The 19,470-nt window shown below is 42.8% G+C and overlaps 1 protein-coding gene across 4 annotated transcripts in view; it reads right to left on the reverse strand.

Annotated features, from left to right (window-relative positions):
* Positions 1–19,470, reverse strand: part of SNCAIP (synuclein alpha interacting protein) — a 121,014-nt gene that overhangs the window by 78,104 nt on the left and 23,440 nt on the right. For all 4 annotated transcript variants that reach the window (XM_081213598.1, XM_081213596.1, XM_081213595.1 and 1 more), the window contains exon 2: positions 15,530–15,615. The gene's annotated coding sequence lies outside the window, so the exon portion shown is untranslated. The remainder of the gene's footprint in view (positions 1–15,529; positions 15,616–19,470) is intronic.

Below are 19,470 nucleotides of genomic sequence, written 5' to 3' on the forward strand. Positions count from 1 at the left end.
GTCATAGATATCATTTCTGTTTTCATCCAGAAAGGAAAGCCTGTTTCATGCTACCAATGAGGAATGTAAAGGCTGCATCAACATGGTGGCCAAGAAGAGTGCCTTTCCTTGCTGTTCCCTTCTTGTTGAGCCAAAACAGTGCTGTCAGCAGCTGATGGGAGCATGTTAAAAGGGGGTTAATGGGTTAATTTGCAAGGCATTTTCCATATTTTCCAAACTGCTGCCAAATGGATGCAGTTTCAAGTAGTCACATTCAGGCAAAATAGTGTGTCGAAGTTGTTACTTTTCTGCACTGAAAAGCTTCAAAACAGTTGAGAACTGTTTTTTTTAAGAAGCTCATGTAGGGACGGGCAATTCTATCTGTTTTGGTTTCTCTCAGTATCTCATTTTTTTCAATCTTCAATTCAGTCCTACAAACTTGCAAGCTTTTCCTCATGGAAATTTGTCAGCTTTTTTCATGTGAATCTCTCCTAATAAACCTATTTTTGTGTGCAATTTTGACTGAGATGCACATTTTTGCTAGGAATTTTATCTAATATTTTTGTTCACCATTTTCACTAACAGATGCATTTTTATACACAAATGCTCACATTTTGGGGGCAGATTATGTGGAGAATTGTATCAAAATTTGAAGGTTAGTTGCATTTCAGGTTTGCGTATTGATTTAGGAAGTGAACTTGGGTAGTTTCTCATTAAAAAGGGAAAGAAAACTGAATTTCTTCCCCATCCTAGACTCAATGGAGTAGAGTTTCCAGTCACTGCAGACAGGACGTCTGTACTCTGAATCTTGTTTTGTCCCTTTCTATGGTTCGAAGCTCCTCCTTCTCAGGTTCTCAGCACATATTGGCTCCATCTGTACCAATTTCTTTCTGCCACAGTATGCTATGCCAACATATTTTTTCAATATCCACCCAATAACTCATTTATATGTTTGCAAGAGTTGCACATTCCAATTATAATATTTAGATTTTTATGCAGAATGCAGAATTCTGGTTGCCAAAATGAGATTCCCTACCTATGTCCAGCTGAAATTAAGTTTTCAATTATATATCACAGGTCCTACAAATCCAGTTTACTAACTAACCAGCTCGGTTGAGTCAGCAACCATATACTGCATTTTTTATCTTTTCTTACTTGTATGTGTACGGATGTGTGTGGGGTTGCTTTGGAATGAAAACCACAACAGATTCTGGGAATCTATGGTCATTCCTATGAATGAAAGCATGTTTCTTCTCCTTTTTCTAATACATACATTTCTGAAATGTGTTTTTCTTAATGTGAAAGCATGGGTTAGAGAAAAGCATGTGTAAAAGAGCTAGCAGAAACTGACTACTTTCTCCCCCTGAAAGGCTCTCCCAAGATCAGAGAACCCTACTGAATGGGATAGAACGTAGTGTAAAAGGCTGAAATTCTTCTTGCTGTTAGCATCCATCTGTCTTGGGAGACAATGGAAGAGTGAACCTTCAGGGGTTAAGTCAAACTGTTGGGAGAGTTACAGTGCCTGCTGTGGCTGTAGAAAACAATACAGTGGTACCTCGGGTTACATATGCTTCAGGTTACATATGCTTCAGGTTACAGACTCCGCTAACCAAGAAATATTACCCCAGGTTAAGAACTTTGCTTCAGGATGAGAATAGAAATCATGCAGCAGTGGCGCAGCAGCAGCAGGAGGCCCCATTAGCTAAAGTGGTGCTTCAGGTTAAGAACAGTTTCAGGTTAAGAACGGACCTCCAGAACGAATTAAGTTCTTAACCCGAGGTACCACTGTATGGGAGAGACATGGGTTATTGCAAGTGGGGCAGATGAAGGCATCTGGTTTCGTTATTACAGTGGTACCTCGGGTTAAGTACTTAATTCGTTCCGGAGGTCCGTTCTTAACCTGAAACTGTTCTTAACCTGAAGCACCACTTTAGCTAATGGGGCCTCCTGCTGCTGCCGCGCTGCCAGAGCACGATTTCTGTTCTCATCCTGAAGCAAAGTTCTTAACCCGAGGTAATATTTCTGGGTTAGCGGAGTCTGTAACCTGAAGCATATGTAACCTGAAGCGTATGTAACCTGAGGTACCACTGTACAGATGCACCATGGCGTTTCTTCCCTCTCCACCCTTCCCAGCAGTCATTTCTGCTCTGGTCACTGTTGTGGATACATGACCTGACCATCTGTCTCCAGATAGTCGTGCGCAAGCAATTCCCACACGTTAGGATTAATGTTGCCAGGCTTCATGTCACGTTTGCAGACATCTTTTATAAAGCAGAGTTGGTCTGCCAACGGGCCTGGTGCCTGAAGCCTTAAAGCACATCTTTGGGGACCCCGCCGTTATCCATTCTGTGTACATGACCAAGCCAGCATAGATGTCACTGAGAGAGAAGTGTGAACATGCTGGGAAGGAAGGCTGAAATGGAATAGGATGTTCCTTTGGGGAGGGGTGTGTGTGTCTGGGGAGCCTGCTGGAGGCAGGAGACATCTGAAAGTCAGCTTCCACTAGCCCTGTTACACATTTATTTCTCAACATCTTCATCATCAAAAGGGTTCAGTATGACTGGATCCAGACTAACAATTATATACCCCCAGTGGTGCACATGCACAATAGGTCTGAATAGCCAAGTGCTCCCACTCTGATGATTATATAAAACTGCTACTCCAGGTGTAGAACAGTAGTACACAGACTCAGATTGTGCACGTGTGATTGAGTCATAAGACTTCTGCTTTTACCTTCTCTTCCAAGATACAACAGTTAGCCAGATATTTCATTTCTTATTCTTCCCATCATAAAATAAATGTTCTATCGTTACGCTGGACTTTTGAGTTTTTGCCAGACACCGTGTTTTCCTATTACAACGAAGGAACAGACCACAGATGTCCAGCTGCTAAATTCATCACAGTGCATGAAGTGAAAGCTCCTACAATATAAATTATTAAAACTAATAGACATAAAGACTTTTATTTTCTCTTCCTTGGCTGTAAGCTACGTTTGCCACAATGAGCACACCCCTGGGTACATTTAGAAGAGGGTGAAGCAGCAAGGGGAGCTGTTTCTAACCAATTCTTTTTTCACACTCCACAGAGGAAGAAGGTCTGGCAGTGAGTGTGAGACAGAAATTCACCTGAGCCCAAGACTAGCCTAAGGCAGGCTCACAAGGAAGTACCATATTTTTTGCTCTATAAGACTCACTTTTTCCCTCCTAAAAAGTAAGGGGAAATGTGTGTGCGTCTTATGGAGTGAAGGCAGGCTGTGCAGCTATCCCAGAAGCCAGAACAGCAAGAGGGATCGCTGCTTTCACTGCGCAGTGATCCGTCTTGCTGTCCTGGCTTCTGAGATTCAGAATATTTTTTTTCTTGTTTTCCTGCTCCAAAAACTAGGTGCATCTTGTGGTCTGGTGCGTCTTATAGAACGAAAAATATAGTACATCACAGGAAGTGCCTGATGGAGTCAGATGAATTGACGTAGGGCTAAAATTGATTCGAATGGTTAGAGTTAGGACTTGTGTGGAGGAGGCAGATGATCATACCTTTGGATCACAGTGAAGAGGCAAGGCAAGGAGAGATGGGTGTGCCCAATCCACAAATTGACTGCATGTCCCAGAGGCCTCTGCTCCATTGGTGTGGAAGTCCAGTGTATACAAAGGCGTTATACCAAAAGTGAACGATTGATAAAAGCAACTTTTTAAAGCAAAATGTCCCTGTATTCAGTTTCCCTTTGCAAAGTACATGTCAACAATCTGTAACCAAAAAGGGGTCTCCTAGATGTTCAGGCGGGGAAGCAAGCACAATCAAGTTTGTTTGGTTTGGTGTTCTTTTGTTTGTTTGTAGAAGAGATGGAGAGTATCACTTGACTCAGTGTGGTCTATTATTGAGGTAAGGAGGCTTCCTTGAATGGCATCCCTCTTAAGGCAGAAGCAAGTAGTACTCAATAAGCTGAATTCTTGACTGCATGCCCTCAGGTCTGCAGGTCAACATTCACTAAGGGCTCAAGTCCTGACAGAAAGAAAAGCAATACTGTATCGTAACACATTAATCCTCTTATAAAGGCTGAGGTCATGGAAATGTATTTAGTCTGATATGAGGTGGTACAAACAGCTTGCTGAAGTAAGCATATTCATCACAGAAAAAGCACCTTTCTAACTTTAGTGGAAAGGAGAATAAGGGAGTTGCTTCTAAATCTGTTTAACAAATGTATGTGGTGTTCAGCAGTCTTGTACCATGGAGAAATATTTAGCTATCTTTAGTGGGCAAAAAACCAAAAAACACAGTGTGATTGACTAAAGATCAAACTAGACCTGATATTAAATGTATACAGTGGTACCTTGGGTTAAGAACTTAATTCGTTCTGGAGGTCTGTTCTTAACCTGAAATTGTTCTTAACCTGAGGTACCACTTTAGCTAATGGGGCCTCCCACTGCTGCCCTGCCGCTGCTGCGTGATTTATGTTCTCATCCTGAAGCAAAGTTCTTAACCTGAGGTACTATTTCTGGGTTAGCGGAGTCTGTAACCTGAAGCGTCTGTAACCTGAGGTACCACTGTATCTGCATTGAACACGCAGGTTTTTGTTTTGTAATGCAAGTAGCATCAGCTGGAAGGCTAGTAATGAAAGGGATGGGAGGGAAATTTAACCCTATCCTCCCCTTCTGTGGTCCTGAGGAAAGTGCCTCCACTGAAACTACTGCTTGTACTCAGGAGGAAATCCCTCACTGGTACCAATGGGGGATATCCTCCCAATGCAAATAGCAGCTTCAAGCAATGGATTTTCCTCTGGGCAGCAGCAGTGTAGCAAAGAGTTACATTCCCCCACCATGCCTCCATCTCCACAATTATCAGTCCCTCGCAGCTGATGCTGTTTGCATTTAAAATCAGACATTTTCCTCACTCTATGCAGAGACACATATAAACATCACATCTAGTTTGGCCCTCCATTTAAAAGCTGAGCACAAAGCATTGTTCTAACCTAATTGTGTTTAGCTTCCAAGTAAACAAGAGCATCACAGAAAAGTTTGATTTTCATATACAAGTAGCTGCATATTTTGAACTTTTATGAACATCATTTTCTGCATCTATGAAACCTAGCATCAGGCCTGGCAAGTGAACAAATGCAAGCGTAATTCCAACTCTGCTGGAAAGAATTGCAGAAGCTCAGTTGCCAATGGCATCAGCTGTGATTCAGGTTCTCTGACACACCAGGCTTTGTTCATGTCATTTTCAATCTTTTATGCCAGCAGCTGTGTTCAAATAAAACAAAGCTGTATCCCTTCAGCAGACTACAGATACATGTTTCATCCTTGGTTTCAGATCCTTGTAAAGTCTGGCTATGGCGAGACGTTTGGAACATTTTATCTACATTCTGGATGCTAATTTGTTAACACAGACTCGCATCCTTTATAAGGCCTTCCTGCATTAGCTCAAGCCCAGATCCATAGGGTTCTCTAACTGTAAGAGTCCCCACTGACTTTAAACTGATAATCTCATTGAAAGCACCAGATAATAAAAAGACATACACAGTATGGAACCAGGGTATTCATATGAAATGCCACGAGACTCCCTATAAAACTGTGAGAATTGGAAACATTTTTATGGATAGGGATCTTAGAGCAGAGAAAATAATCATTAAAATGGGATAAGTTCAAAGATGGGAAAGAGTTACTGTACTAGATAGTGTATATCCGCTCTTGGCATATATAACCTGTTCCAGAATATTTCACCATTAAAGGAAGAATATTTTGTGAAAGTTAATGGAACAGTTTCCATAGTGCTCATTTCTCATGAGATCTCTCCTCCCCCTCCCTCTTTTTTTGTGCCCTCTTTTTTGTTCTTCAAAATATGGCAACCCTAGCTAGGCTAAGAGACAGTAAGTAGCTCCGTGAGCTTCATGGCTTAGTGGCTGAGTGAGGACTTCTGGTCTCCTGGGTCCTAATCCAACATTCAAATCACTACACTACCCTAGTTCTCAGAAGTCAAAATAACCAGCAAAAGAAACCCAATGCAAAGCGTTGCTGATCAGCCATCCAGCAGTCAAGCGAAGTAAGTAATCAAAAGTTTAGTCACCGTCAGAAAAGATTCAATGCAGAAAATTCTAGGATAGGAGATAAATCGAGAGGATTCAAGCAAGCAAGCCAAGCTATCTCTCAGGTAAGTGAAAGCAAAATATTATATATCTCATGTAACTAAGGATAGCAGGTATTTCTAAAATAGCTCTGGTGTCCAATCAACAGTCTAATTAAAGGGAAGTTGTTCTTAAATGCATTACTGGGACATATATATTCAGAATCTGGAATTCGGAAGCATAGGCCTGAACCAAAAGAAAGTATTTTGAGGATTACAGTTTATCCTCAACTAATGTACAAACTAGGTGACTGAGACACTTCAATAAAAGCCAATATGCATTAGTTCTATTGAAGTCAACTAAGACTAAACTGGCTCAATCCAATCAATTCCAGTTTAACTGGTTTCTGAATCACTTTTGCACATTTGTAGCTAAGAGGCTTTGACATAGCGGTTTAAGTGACCATGTGTGCCTGCAAAGTGTGCCTGTCTAGTGTTGATCAACGGTCCATGGAGACCAGCATTATGTCTCCACCAGTAGACAACCAGCTGCTCCCAAGAAGCTCAAACATGATTGAAAAAGCCACTGCCCACATCACTTGCTCCGTAGCATCTGATGAAAAGACACGTATTGCCCCTGAAGGTTCCATTTACCTATCATGGCTAATCATAGCTAATAGCCATTGATGGTTTTATCAAATTTGAGCATGGAAGGATAAAGAAAAAAATGGCAATCCCTGTTTTATAAAGAAAGAAAGAAAGAAAGAAAGAAAGAAAGAAAGAAAGAAAGAATAAATGAATGAATGAGTATGATTAAGGCTTAGGATCTGTATGTTATCCATATATTTCATAACAGTAGTCATTAATGTGGAGTGTATGAAGCATTAGGGTAGGGGTAGGATCTCTGCAATGACAAACCTAGACAGCATCTTAAAAAGCAGAGACATCACCTTGCCAACAAAGGTCCGTATAGTTAAAGCTATGGTTTTACCAGTAGTGATGTAGTGAGAGCTGGACCATAAAGAAGGCTGATCGCCGAAGAATTGATAATTTTGAATTATGGTGCTGGAGGAGACTCTTGAGAGTCCCATGGACTGAAAGAAGATCAAACCTATCCATTCTTAAGGAAATCAGCCCTGAGTGCTCACTGGAAGGACAGATCCTGAAGCTGAGACTCCAATACTTTGGCCACCTCGTGAGAAGAGAAGACTCCCTGGAAAAGACCTTGATGTTGGGAAAGATGGAGGGCACAAGGAGAAGGGGATGACAGAGGACAAGATGGTTGGACAGTGTTCTCGAAGCTACCAACATGAGTTTGACCAAACTGCGGGAGGCAGTGGAAGACAGGAGTGCCTGGTGTGCTCTGGTCCATGGGGTCACGAAGAGTCGGACACGACTAAGCGACTAAACACCAGCAGGATCTCTGGTGGGGGACACATTGTGTTCCTTCTGGGAGTAGCTTGTCCATCTTTGGTCTTTACCCAACATTAAGCTCTCACTTGTGGCTCCTAGAAGCTGTCAGCATGTGACAGTGGCCACACACAAGGAACGGTTTTGACTGGCCAGTTAAACTAGGTAAGGGTAGTTGATGGGTTTCAAACCCACAGTGAATTAGGGACTTTTCCAGGCATGTGAAGATAGGCTCCAGCAGATTGGACGGGCAAGACCAATGGTGGGTCCAACGGTCAAGAAGGCGGTTTCTGCATGTGCTGTAGGAGGAAGTGAGGGACAGATGGGACATGTCAACCTGAGAAGATAACCTAGCTAGGGAAAACTCTGATCCTAAACCTCCACTTCCTTGTGGGATATCTTTGGGAGAAGAAAAGGCTAAGGAGTAAGCCCTACACAATTCCAGAGTGGAGTCCCTAAGACAGTTGGATGGCACCTTGTATGTCTCCTCCCTGTGGCCAAGCTGGTGCCAAACGTATTGCTCTGCTTTCCTTTGCACCACATCAGTGAGATCTTGTTATTTGGGCAGCCCAGGCCCGCCATACACACTGCCCAGGCTTGTGCTCTAGGAGTAAGTTCTGAACACATGGATAGCTCAGTTGGTTAGAGTGTGGTACTGATAATGCCAAGGTTGCAGGTTTGATCCCCGTATGGGGAAGCTGGATGTTCGGGTTGGATGGGATGATCCTCAGGGTCCCTTACAACCATATGATTCTATAAATTCTATGAATCTAAGTCACTTAGATTCTCATAATGCAGCGGTTTGGAGGGGCACACTCCATTGTCTCTCAACAGATGCCAACAATAGTCATTAATGTGTGAGACTCTGCCATGCCTATTAGTTGTTATGATGAAGTAAAGAAAGGAGTTAAACGGCATTGAGAATTTCACCATCTGATTGCTGTGAAACCGTCTGTCACTACGGTTTTGCCTGAAGAGCTGTCTGACAGGAGCCAGGGATTTGACAAAAAGCACCTTGATGTGTTTTTTATGGGTACAAACATTTCCAGAATAGGCAATTCACTTGCAGTGCTGGAGGTCTGAAATGAGTGCTCTGCATAGGTATGTGAGAAACAGTAATTGCAATTCTGAAGGGGCAGAGGCATATAGACTGAAAGCTAAGAGTTCTTGCTAGACTTAGTGGCAACTGGACATTATCTTTGGAGTGGGAGAACCTGCTACAGAGGTCTAGATTTGCTGCTTTTATATTTTAATAATAATAATAATAATAATAATAATAATAATAATAATAATAATAATAATAATTATTTATTTGTACCCTGCCCATCTGGCTCGGTTTCCCCAGCCACTCTGGGCAGCTTCCAACAAAGATTAAAAATACATTAAAATGCCACCCATTAAAAACTTCCCTAAGTTTTTAAGCGGCCTTCAGATGTCTTCTAAATGTCAGGTAGTTGTTTATCTCTTTGACATCTGATGGGAGGGCGTTCCACAGGGTGGGTTCCACTACCGAGAAGGCCCTCTGCCTGGTTCCCTGTAGCTTTGCTTCTCACAGTGAGGGAACCGCCAGAAGGCCCTCAGTGCTGGACCTCAGTGTCCGGGCAGAACGGACATATAGCATTTATAGGAAGACACTGAAGTGCTCTTGTATCCAAAGGAAGCTAAAGAGTGTAGTAATAATGCTTGGGTCAAAACCATCCACAGTGGATGAAAATGGCCATTTCCACTAGGCTGAACTTAAGATACATGTACAGTATTCTTTTGTTCTATGAGTAACAACTAATAGGCCTCGTTGTCTGGAAAATAGATTGTTCCATGTTGGTAAAGGAAATCTCGGTGCACAGAATGAGCAATCCATTAATAAATATCATATAGAAGTTTCTATCCTCAGAGTCTGAATGGCAGATTTGCACTAAACGGCAGTTACAAAAGATTGGCTGCTAATGCAGCTGAGATTTACTTAACAGACCTTCTGGTGCTTCGCTGCCAATTCAAACAGTAAAGTTCAAAAGCCAAAGAACCCAGACGACACAAGCCATGAGATCTGTGCACATCTCAGTTCAAAGCGAGCCCTGACTTTAAAAGAGACAAGGTGCTGAGTGTCTCTGCACTTTAGCCAAGGAATGAACTAGTAGTTCTGGCATTCACGACACTGGCTTCAAATTACCTTCTCTCTCAGCCAAGCTCAGCACTCCAGAATGGCCCACAACATATGAATGGAGAATGCTGCTTCTTTTTTTAAGATACCAGCTATTCACATTACAACATCAGAAAACAAATGAGCTGCTTTGTTCCTTTAAAATTAAATGAAAGGCTTAGAACCAAATTTGTCCTTCTAATTAGAGGAACAAATAAACGGAAACATTAGTTTATCTTCCTGCTTTAGACTTGTGTTTCATATCACAGCATTTGTTTCCTTCTTTGGTTAAATCTATGAAATGTTTGCTAAATCTCAGTGGTCGGTTTTACATTGTTAAGCGCCACATAAGATCTTTCTCAAGGGTTCTTGAGGTTAAGGCTCCTACCTGTCATATAAGATTACAAAGACACAGCAGATAATCTCTCAAAGGTACCTCCAATATCATAAAGTTGTTTCCTTATAATTAGGAACTATATTACATTTATCCTTTCAAGTGCATGTAATTTTAATGAGTCTAATACCATCCAAATTGTTCTCTGCATCCTCTGGCATTCCGGAATGGTAACAATCCTCACCTTATATTTAATTATGAGAAAGGTGTGGTACATTCATTCACTGTAAGAGGTAAAGGTACCCCTGACCGTTAGGTCCAGTCGTGGACGATTCTGGGGTTGTGTGCTCATCTCGCTCTGTAGGTCGAGGGAGCCGGCGTTTGTCCGCAGACAGCTTCTGGGTCATGTGGCCAGCATGACTAAGCCTCTTCTGGTGAACCAGAGCAGCACATGGAAACACTGTTTACCTTCCTGCCAGAGCAGTACCTATTTATCTACTTGCACATTGACGTGCTTTCGAACTGTTAGGTGGGCAGGAGCTGGGACTGAACAACAGGAGTTCACCCCATCCTGGGGATTCAAACCGCCGATCTTCTGATCGACAAGCCGAAGAGGCTCAGTGGTTTAGACCACAGCACCACCTGCGTCCCTCATTCACTGTACAGTGGTACCTCAGGTTAAGTACTTAATTCGTTCCGGAGGTCCGTTCTTAACCTGAAACTGTTCTTAACCTGAAGCACCACTTTAGCTAATGGGGCCTTGCACTGCCACCGCACCGCTGGAGCACAATTTCTGTTCTCATCCTGAAGCAAAGTTCTTAACCTGAGGTACTATTTCTGGGTTAGCGGAGCCTGCAACCTGAAGCGTGTGTAACCCAAGGTACCACTGTAGTCCTAAACATGACCAAGACTACAGGACTATACTCAGCACAGTCTCTTTAATGCTGCAACTCCACAAAAAATAGCCAAATGTACTCTCAAATTTCAAGTGGACATAGCCACTTCCTTGAGGGTGTGCAGGCCCAGTGAAGGTTTTATAAATTCATAGGATTCCACAGATTTTGAAACATGTTGGATCCACAATTGCTGCCTTTTAGTGCAATTTCCCAAGAGCCTCTAGTCTTGGAAGGGAACAAAAACCTGATCTCTGCTAAAGTTGTTTCAAGAAGGGACACACAAGCACATCATTAGCTGCAAGCTTAATTGGTGCACCTTTAAAATGTTGTTGGCCTGGAGATCTTATGAGAAAGAAGTTTCCTATTTCTTCCATTGCTTTCTAAATCTCCCAAGCACAATTTAACTGTATTAATACACTTATACCCCTGCTTTCCTAAAATGAGCTCGAGGCTGCATATGAGATTCTCCACCTCCCTATTTCATCCTCACAACCACCATGTGTAGGTTAGATTGAGGGACAACGAATGGTCCAAGGTCATCCAGTGAGCTTCATGACTTACTGGGGATTTGAACTCAGTCTCTAAGGTCCTAGTTTAACACCTTAAGGTAAAGGGACCCCTGACAGTTAGGTCCAGTTGCGGACGACTCTGGGGTTGCAGCGCTTTGCAGTGCTGATCTCGCTTTATTGGCCGAGGGAGCCGGCGTACAGCTTCCGGGTCATGTGGCCAGCATGACTAAGCCGCTTCTGGCAAACCAGAGCAGCACACGGAAATGCCGTTTACCTTCCTGCCAGAGCAGTAGCTATTTATCTACTTGCACTTTGATGTGCTTTCGAACTGCTAGGTGAGCAGGAGCAGGGACCGAGCAACGGGAGCTCACCCCGTCACGGGGATTCGAACCGCCGACCTTCTGATTGGCAAGTCCTAGGCTCTGTGGTTTAACCCACAGCGCCACCCACATCTCCAGTTTAACACCTTACTACTAAACTAATAAATAAATAAATAAATCTGGCTAAATTCTTGCAAGATGCAAGATCCATATGATTTGGAGGCAGTAATGTTTCTGAATACAGTGGTACCTCGGGTTACAGACATTTCAGGTTACATACGCTTCAGGTTACAGACTCTGCTAACCCAGAAATAGTGCTTCAGGTTAAGAACTTTGCTTCAGGATGAGAACAGAAATTGTGCTCTGGCGACGCAGCAGCAGTGGGAGGCCCCATTAGCTAAAATGGTGCTTCAGGTTAAGAACAGTTTCAGGTTAAGAACGGACCTCCGGAACGAATTAAGTACTTAACCTGAGGTAGCACTGTACCAGTAGCTGGAAACCTTAGGAAGACAGGGCACTCAGAGCTCAAGTCCCACAGACATCCTGTTAGCACTGGATGCTGGGCTATAGGGTTGCCAAACATCCAGAATTTCCCAGAGATAGCTGGAATACAGCAGTTGGAAGCAGTGTCCGGGTGGAAATCGCTGTAATGTCTGGAAAAATCCAGACGTATAGCAAACCATGTCGGAAGTCTAGATTTTGCTCAACAACTTAGGCTAAGCAACAAACAAGCTCAACCACTTTCCAGATTTTCACCTTTTGAAACATGTCAGTCATATACTAGAAGGGCCATTGACATGACCTAGCAGGCTCTTCCTATATTCTTATTTTATCTTAGATAAAGCATTTCACCTCCAATACAAAAGGCTAATCGTAAGCATCCGTGCGACACAGTTTTCTGCTTTAAATATTATGAAAAAAAGCTATCAAAGTTATCACAGAAACCTGAAATCATTTAAAATCCAACTCTAAACAAATTAACAAGATAACAGAGCCACTAAGATTTTTAAAAAATGGAAATAAACTGGATAAGAAAGAAGACCAGGATCAATCAGTTATGAAGTATGGCATGCATACTGTAATGGGAATGAGGTTACATATATTCTGAGTTGATTAATACATAATACTTCATATTTAACTTGACAACTAATACTTCATCGTACTTTTCAGACCAAGAAAATGTTTCCTTAAACAAACCTGTCCAAAGACATTTCTGAATACATTTGTTTTAAACACTGGTAATTTAATTACAACATTAAACCTCAGTTAAAATAACAAATCTATACTGAAATCAGAAGGAAAAAATCGTATGACAAATTGTTCCCTAGAAATGTATGAGGCTGGGGGAAAATGTACAATAAACATTTCTTTAATCAGGGCATTTAAGGCTGCAATCCTAAACATGGGGTTAGGATTAAACACAGGAACCTAGGGATTAAACCCTACTGAACATAGTAGAACTTACTTTTGAGTAAACATATATGAGGCTGAACTTCAGAAGGAAAAGGTAAGAACTGCAAAACTAGGCAAGCTTCAAACGGTTAAGAACCTTTTCTATGCCTGCTACCAAATGCCAAAACCGCAACATTATACAGAGCAACTCGCGCATAATTCTTATGAATTTAAATGGGAATTATATAGATATGATTATGTGTACAACTGCAGGCTTAAAATTGCTTTGGCGAATGGATGGGATTAGATGCAAAGGCATCTGTGTTGGGGCAATGGTGCTGCAAAGCATGGGGTATCTCTGTTGCTTAGAAAGCCTAGAAAATAAAGAGAAAAATGGGGCCCACAATCAGTAATCTCCCGATCCATGTCCCTAAACAGGTTTTGGCATTCAAGCATCTAAGCTCAAGAGGAATTCACTATCATCACAGAATGCAGATGCTGAGAGAAATCCTACTTACATGTCTATCTTCTTTCTGCAACAAACATGAAATGATCCAACCATAGGAGCTCACCAGGCCTTTTTGTACTCTGGAGACCAGTGAGCCAGCAGAGGGAGGTGTCACAATGGCTTCTGTAAATCTGGGGCTGTCCCTGGAAAATAGGGACACTTGGTGGGTCTGCTGAGGTGCTGAGATGGGAGACCACTAGGGAACCCATGATATGGTACTTAGACAGGGCAGTATTAGGACAGCAATGCAGTAGCGCTAAAAGCAATCATATCAAGACGAGGGAGACATCCCTTTGTCCCCCTATATCATGGCAACTGCAGAACATGAATCCAGGAATTTTTCATCCTGGATTCTTCATCCATATGAAATGTGAGGGCATCTAGTTCATACCAAGTGCGAGCTCCTCCCACAGAACGTGGGCAGGAACACCGTGACAACTCTATGCCCCATACTGACCAAGTGATGAACTGTGGCAACAGGTGGAACTTAAACCCTATTGACATGTCCACATTATCTACAAAGGGAAGGGAGGAAATAAAAGATAGCGAGCAGAGAGTGCATTAACAAAACAAGGGGTCCATTTGGTGAAAATGAGAACTTTGATCCAGCTATGCCTATAGAAGTCCCAATCAGTGATTAACAGAAATAGAAGGTGTCTATTTGTCAGCTCCCTGCATCATCTTCTTCAGTTACTAAGCCTGCAATCCTAACACCACTTACCTGGAAGTAAAGCCCATTGCTTTCAATGGGAATTGTTTCTAACTAACGCTGAATATGCAAGTGGGATGGGCAAACACAGTACCAGCTGTTGAAGTGGGATGAGGGACTGGGTGCCCAGCAACTGTATGTATGTATCTATGTATGTATGGTCTAGCTAAGACTATACATGCAGAAGCCTGCTTCCATACATCTCCGAACAGCTAGCTCACAGAAAGGATGGCAATGATAGAATACGATGGTGGTTAACACACGCGGCTGCAACAGCTGGTACAGCAGCCATTGGGTCGTGCTGCTAAAATAACTTACTCTAGGGACTGCAAAGACTAAAACTTAAATGTTTATTTCAGGGGTCGGCAAGCTTTACCTTGCCTGGGCCGGTTCACTACAGCGGAGATCCCTCTGTGGGCTGGAGTGCGCCCATGATTTCCATTGTCTGTGTCTGCGCAGATGCAATTTCCATCGTCTGCATATGCACAGATGCAATTTTCGGCGCCACAGAAGTGAGTCCCCATGCCATGCCAGTTTAGCACAGTTCGCGGGGACTCACCGAGCGGGTGGCTCGGTTTGGGGCGGCTCGTGGGCCATTTAAATGACCCCCGTGGGCCACTTGTGGCCCATGGACCTTAGATTGCAGACCCCTGGTTTATTTTATTATCAATTTCACCCAGCCATTTGGTTTGGAGACCCCTCTAGAGAGTGACAGAAGATAAACCAATTTCCCATCGCACAACAAACAAGAACTGTAAGAACAGCATATTGCAAAATGCCAAAATGTTTGAAACCTACCCTAAATTTCACCCTCTTGTTTATACGTTTCCAAGGAAGTGACATGAATGTTCTCAAATTAAACCACAAAAACTGAGGACACCAAGGTGCTCCCCTCCTCCCAGTAACCACAGCTGCACGTGCAGCAGAAGGATCAGGACAGGGCTCATTGGAGCCCAATCTTTCGTTTCCTGCCTCCTTCCTCCCAGCTAGCCCTTGGCTAGGCAATCCTAAGAAACTTGCAGGCAAGGTCCCTGGGGAGGAGAGGGACAGCTGGATGTGTATATGGGAGGCACGTGCAGGCTTCCTGTTGAAAGTAATGACCAGCTGCTGCAGTACACATAGCCAAGGGCAAGCTGTGGAGGAGGAATGAAGGGTTCCCAATGAGTCTTATCCTGAAAGCCCATGTGTGTGCAGATGTAACTGGGGGGAGAAAGAAAGAAAGAAAGAAAGAAAGAAAGAAAGAAAGAAAGAAAGAAAGGTGGATCTTGCCATTTGGTTTACCTAATTCTTCCAACGTCTTTGCAAGCCTCCACTAAGTCACGTTCTACATTCGTTCGTCTAACACAGGCAGCACCACAACACTAGATCTGCAAGGAAGAATTCAGAGACATTTACAAGCCACGCTGAGAGGAACAAAATTAATGGTTACACACATGCTGAAGGATGCTGACTTATTATGCATGCACACATTTGGCTGAGTGCACATATTTTTCCATTATTCTTGCTGCTGTTACTTTGGAAGAGCAGTTCGAAGTGTTAAAGGAAGCTTGGAGTGAGAGTTAGTATTCACACGCATATATACTATGTGGCCATAATCCAGCGATGTGATTTGTGTGCGTGCGAGCAATAAACATTCAGATTTTACCAGCTGTTCCTCTTTAGTAACTCCCTGTGATGGTTTTACATTTGGTGAGTTGAAAATACCAATTTGGCAGGGACAGGGAGAGAAGGGTGTGTCAGAGAAGATGCTAAAGGAAGAAATACCCGTGGGGGGGGGGGAGGAAATTGGTGCATACAGAGACCTGGAACATGTACCCTTTTGGATGTAACTCTACTCTTCTGAACATATGTGCCTGAATGCTTGAAATATGTGCTGTCATCTGTTTTTAATACTAAAACACCCAAAACAATTTGTAATGCAGAAATATGCAATATATAGTGAACACTGCACCAAACACACACATATACTTGTACAGTCCAACAATTCTGTGAATTGGCCGTAAAATAATTACATGTGAGACTGTACTAAAGACATATGGATGCCATGATTACAAGCTGGAACTCAGAAAGAATTATATCATACTGGTTCTCACTGAAATTACCTGCGGTTCCCTTCATTATTTTAAAGCACAGGGGGCTAACCCACAGCCTTGATTCAGTCTGGCCAAACATAGGAGGGAACCCCCAAAACCCCCAGTTTTATTTTCCAATTTCAGCACTGGGGTGCTCTGCACTGAGATTGGATGATAAAGCACTCTGATTGTGCTTTTCAGCATTGATACAACCGTAGTAGGTGGCCAATTTAGCTGGGAGAGCTCTGTGGTGGGACTTCTGCCACCCCAATCTGGCATACATGGGTACTGTTTGCGCTGTTAGGCAGCACCCCCCCTTTTCTTTCTGTGGGGGGTGGTGGTTCCTGAGCTAGCTGCCTTTTATGCTTCATAGATAGTTCTGTGAAAACACAAAGGCAGCATTTCCCTGCACCCCAGAACTGGATTGGGGATGATTTTGTAAGAACCCTCAGCCTGCCTTGGGCAAGAGAGTCCCTATTTTCCAGGGACAGTTCCAGATTTACAGAAGCCGTCCTGGTTTCTATTTGATCCCGGAATGCCCTGCTTTTCCTTAGGATGTCCCTATTTTCATCGGAGAAACGTTGGATGGTATGGAGTTATGCAACCCCCAAGCCAAGGAGGTATGTAATCATTAGAAGACATCTGAAGGCAGCCCGGTATAGAGAGGTTTTTTAAATGTTTAATGTTTTTATATATTTTTTTATATAAGTTCACAGATGTATTTCCCAGTGCGGTTAGAGGTGGTGCCCTCTGGCAGATTTCGGGTTCGTCCTCCAAGTTTAGTCCAGATAATATTGTATTTTGTGGGGAGACAAGGCCAATCCAGGCACTGAAGTCACCCCCCAAGACAAACCAAGGGTTGGGCGACAAAGAGTCTATACTTTCGAGTAGTTGGTCAAGTCTTTCCCAATAGGAACTCAGTTCCTCACAGGTTTTTATTGGGGGAATATACACGCAAATACAGTAGAAAACATTATATAGCCGAAATAGCTATCAACTGTAAAGGAGATGAATTCTTTGACTCCATCAACACCAAGCTGTATCTTTCTCACTAAACTTTCTACATAATTGTCTATTGTATTATTTAATATTATTTTTAATATATTAGTGGCCCCACGGTGATTTTAGCTTACAAATTTTATTGTCAATTTGTATATTAAAGCATTTTTATAGCTTTGTGCAGATTAGGTCATGTTTTGACAATGTAAATGTTTTAAGTTTTTGTATCAAACTAGTATATATTTTATTGAATAACATTGTATACATTCCAGCAGCCTTTGGCTATAAGCAATAAACTTGACCGATTGACTGCCTGTTATGTTTTTTATATATATTGGAAGCCGCCAGGAGTGGCAGTCAGATGCGCAGGGAATAAATAATAAAATGGTTTTTGTTGTTTAACAGGACGTCCTTATTTTCATGGGAGAAATGACGGAGAGTATGGTGCATGCATGGATATACAACTCTGTGTGTGCGTGCATGCGCATGCATGCGTACATATGCAGGAGAAAAAGAGAGGTCTGCGTACCTGCAAATTCAGTGAGTGTGTATGTTGTATGTGGGTCTCTGTGTGTGCTCTATTTGTGTTGAGTGTGCAGCATAGCTGTCAACTTACAGATTTGAAAATAAGGGACCAGCAGCCTCGAAAATAAGGGATCATCAGCCAAAATAAGGGATTTTCCAAGCACAGGTATGTTCAACTTCTGAGCCCCTCCGAGCCAAAGGCAGAAAGCCCAGCCAGCAGCCAAATGAAGCCTCAAGCGGTGGTTCCCACAGCGCAGCAACCCGGAAAGGGGATGCAGCAAGGGAAACCACCATCACCTCTCTGCTGGGAAGCGCTGAGCAAAGGCGAGTCCCCAGGCAACGCGGCCGATTTGATCGGCACAAGGCATGCAAGCTCCACCCCCCAGTCATTCTTAGACTCCTTATTGGGTGAGCAACGCAGCCAAGCAACACAGTTGGAGCCTCCCTCCTCCCTGGCCGGCAGGGAGGGAGGGAGAGGAGCTGCTTCCTTTGAAACCCAGGAAATTTAAGGGACATCATCAATAAGGGACAGCAGTGGGACACAGCACTGGGATAAGGGACTTTCCCACCAAATAAGGGACGGTTGACAGCTATGGTGTGCAGGCATGGTCCCCATGTGTAGTGACCACATGTGTGGGCTGAATCTACTTATGTGTGTGGAGTGTGCCTGCATGCATACATTGGCCACACTCACCACTGCCATATGGCCCTAAAAAAGATCATCAGGCGAAAAATGGTTCCCCACCCCAGTTTTAAAGCAGGCTGTGGGCCAGATTATACAGCTACCACGTGTGTGTGTGTTCCTCAACACTATAGTAATAGATGACAACAAGATCAGCTTATAAGGCCCCTTAAATGTGAAGTACCCTGTTAATGTAAACAAGGTAATAAGATAACCCTATGGAGCCTCTTAAATCAACTGTCAAAATAATTCCAGAGAGCTGTCACAGCAGGATAGTAATAGATAGTTAAGTCCCGATTATGTATGACCTCTTTTTTACAGCCTGCCTGATGAAAGCATGGCTCAATGACAAGACGACACACATCTAACCCCTGTCCCTTGCAGCTATTTCCTCACCTACCAAAACATGAGAGTGATCCTGCTGGAATAATTTATTTTGACAAAAAGATCTTGTGAAGAACTATGGTCTATTTTGTTAGACGCTTATGCTATGATAAATTTGTTGGTTAACGGCGCCGCAGTTCACCATGATGCTTTTGCTAAAAACAAGCTAACAAGCTAATACTTCTAGAATTTGTCACTATCTGCCATGTAAGTGAAATGTGGGGGAAGGGACCAGTGTTTCTTCCCATAAGGGGATATGTGGTTTGTAGGGATTAAATATGCTGAATAAGAAACTTCAGTTCCTGGGGGTGGGGGTGGGAAGCTCCCTGTAATAATGTTCTCTACTAAGATTAGAGAAATCTACAAATTACATGTCAGTGTTTTGTAACATTATCGTTGTACTGCACAAATATTAAAAACAGGGGCAGAAAGAAGTATGCATCTATAATATTATATTTACAGCATTTATGATAGAAAAGACTGTGCAGGTCTTTGGTCGTTATTTTAAAGAACTCTACCACATTCCCAGTGAATTATTCACGATAATTTGAAAATCTCCA

The sequence above is a fragment of the Podarcis bocagei genome (assembly GCF_964188305.1).
Source record: "Podarcis bocagei genome assembly, chromosome: 11".
NCBI lineage: Eukaryota > Metazoa > Chordata > Lepidosauria > Squamata > Lacertidae > Podarcis > Podarcis bocagei.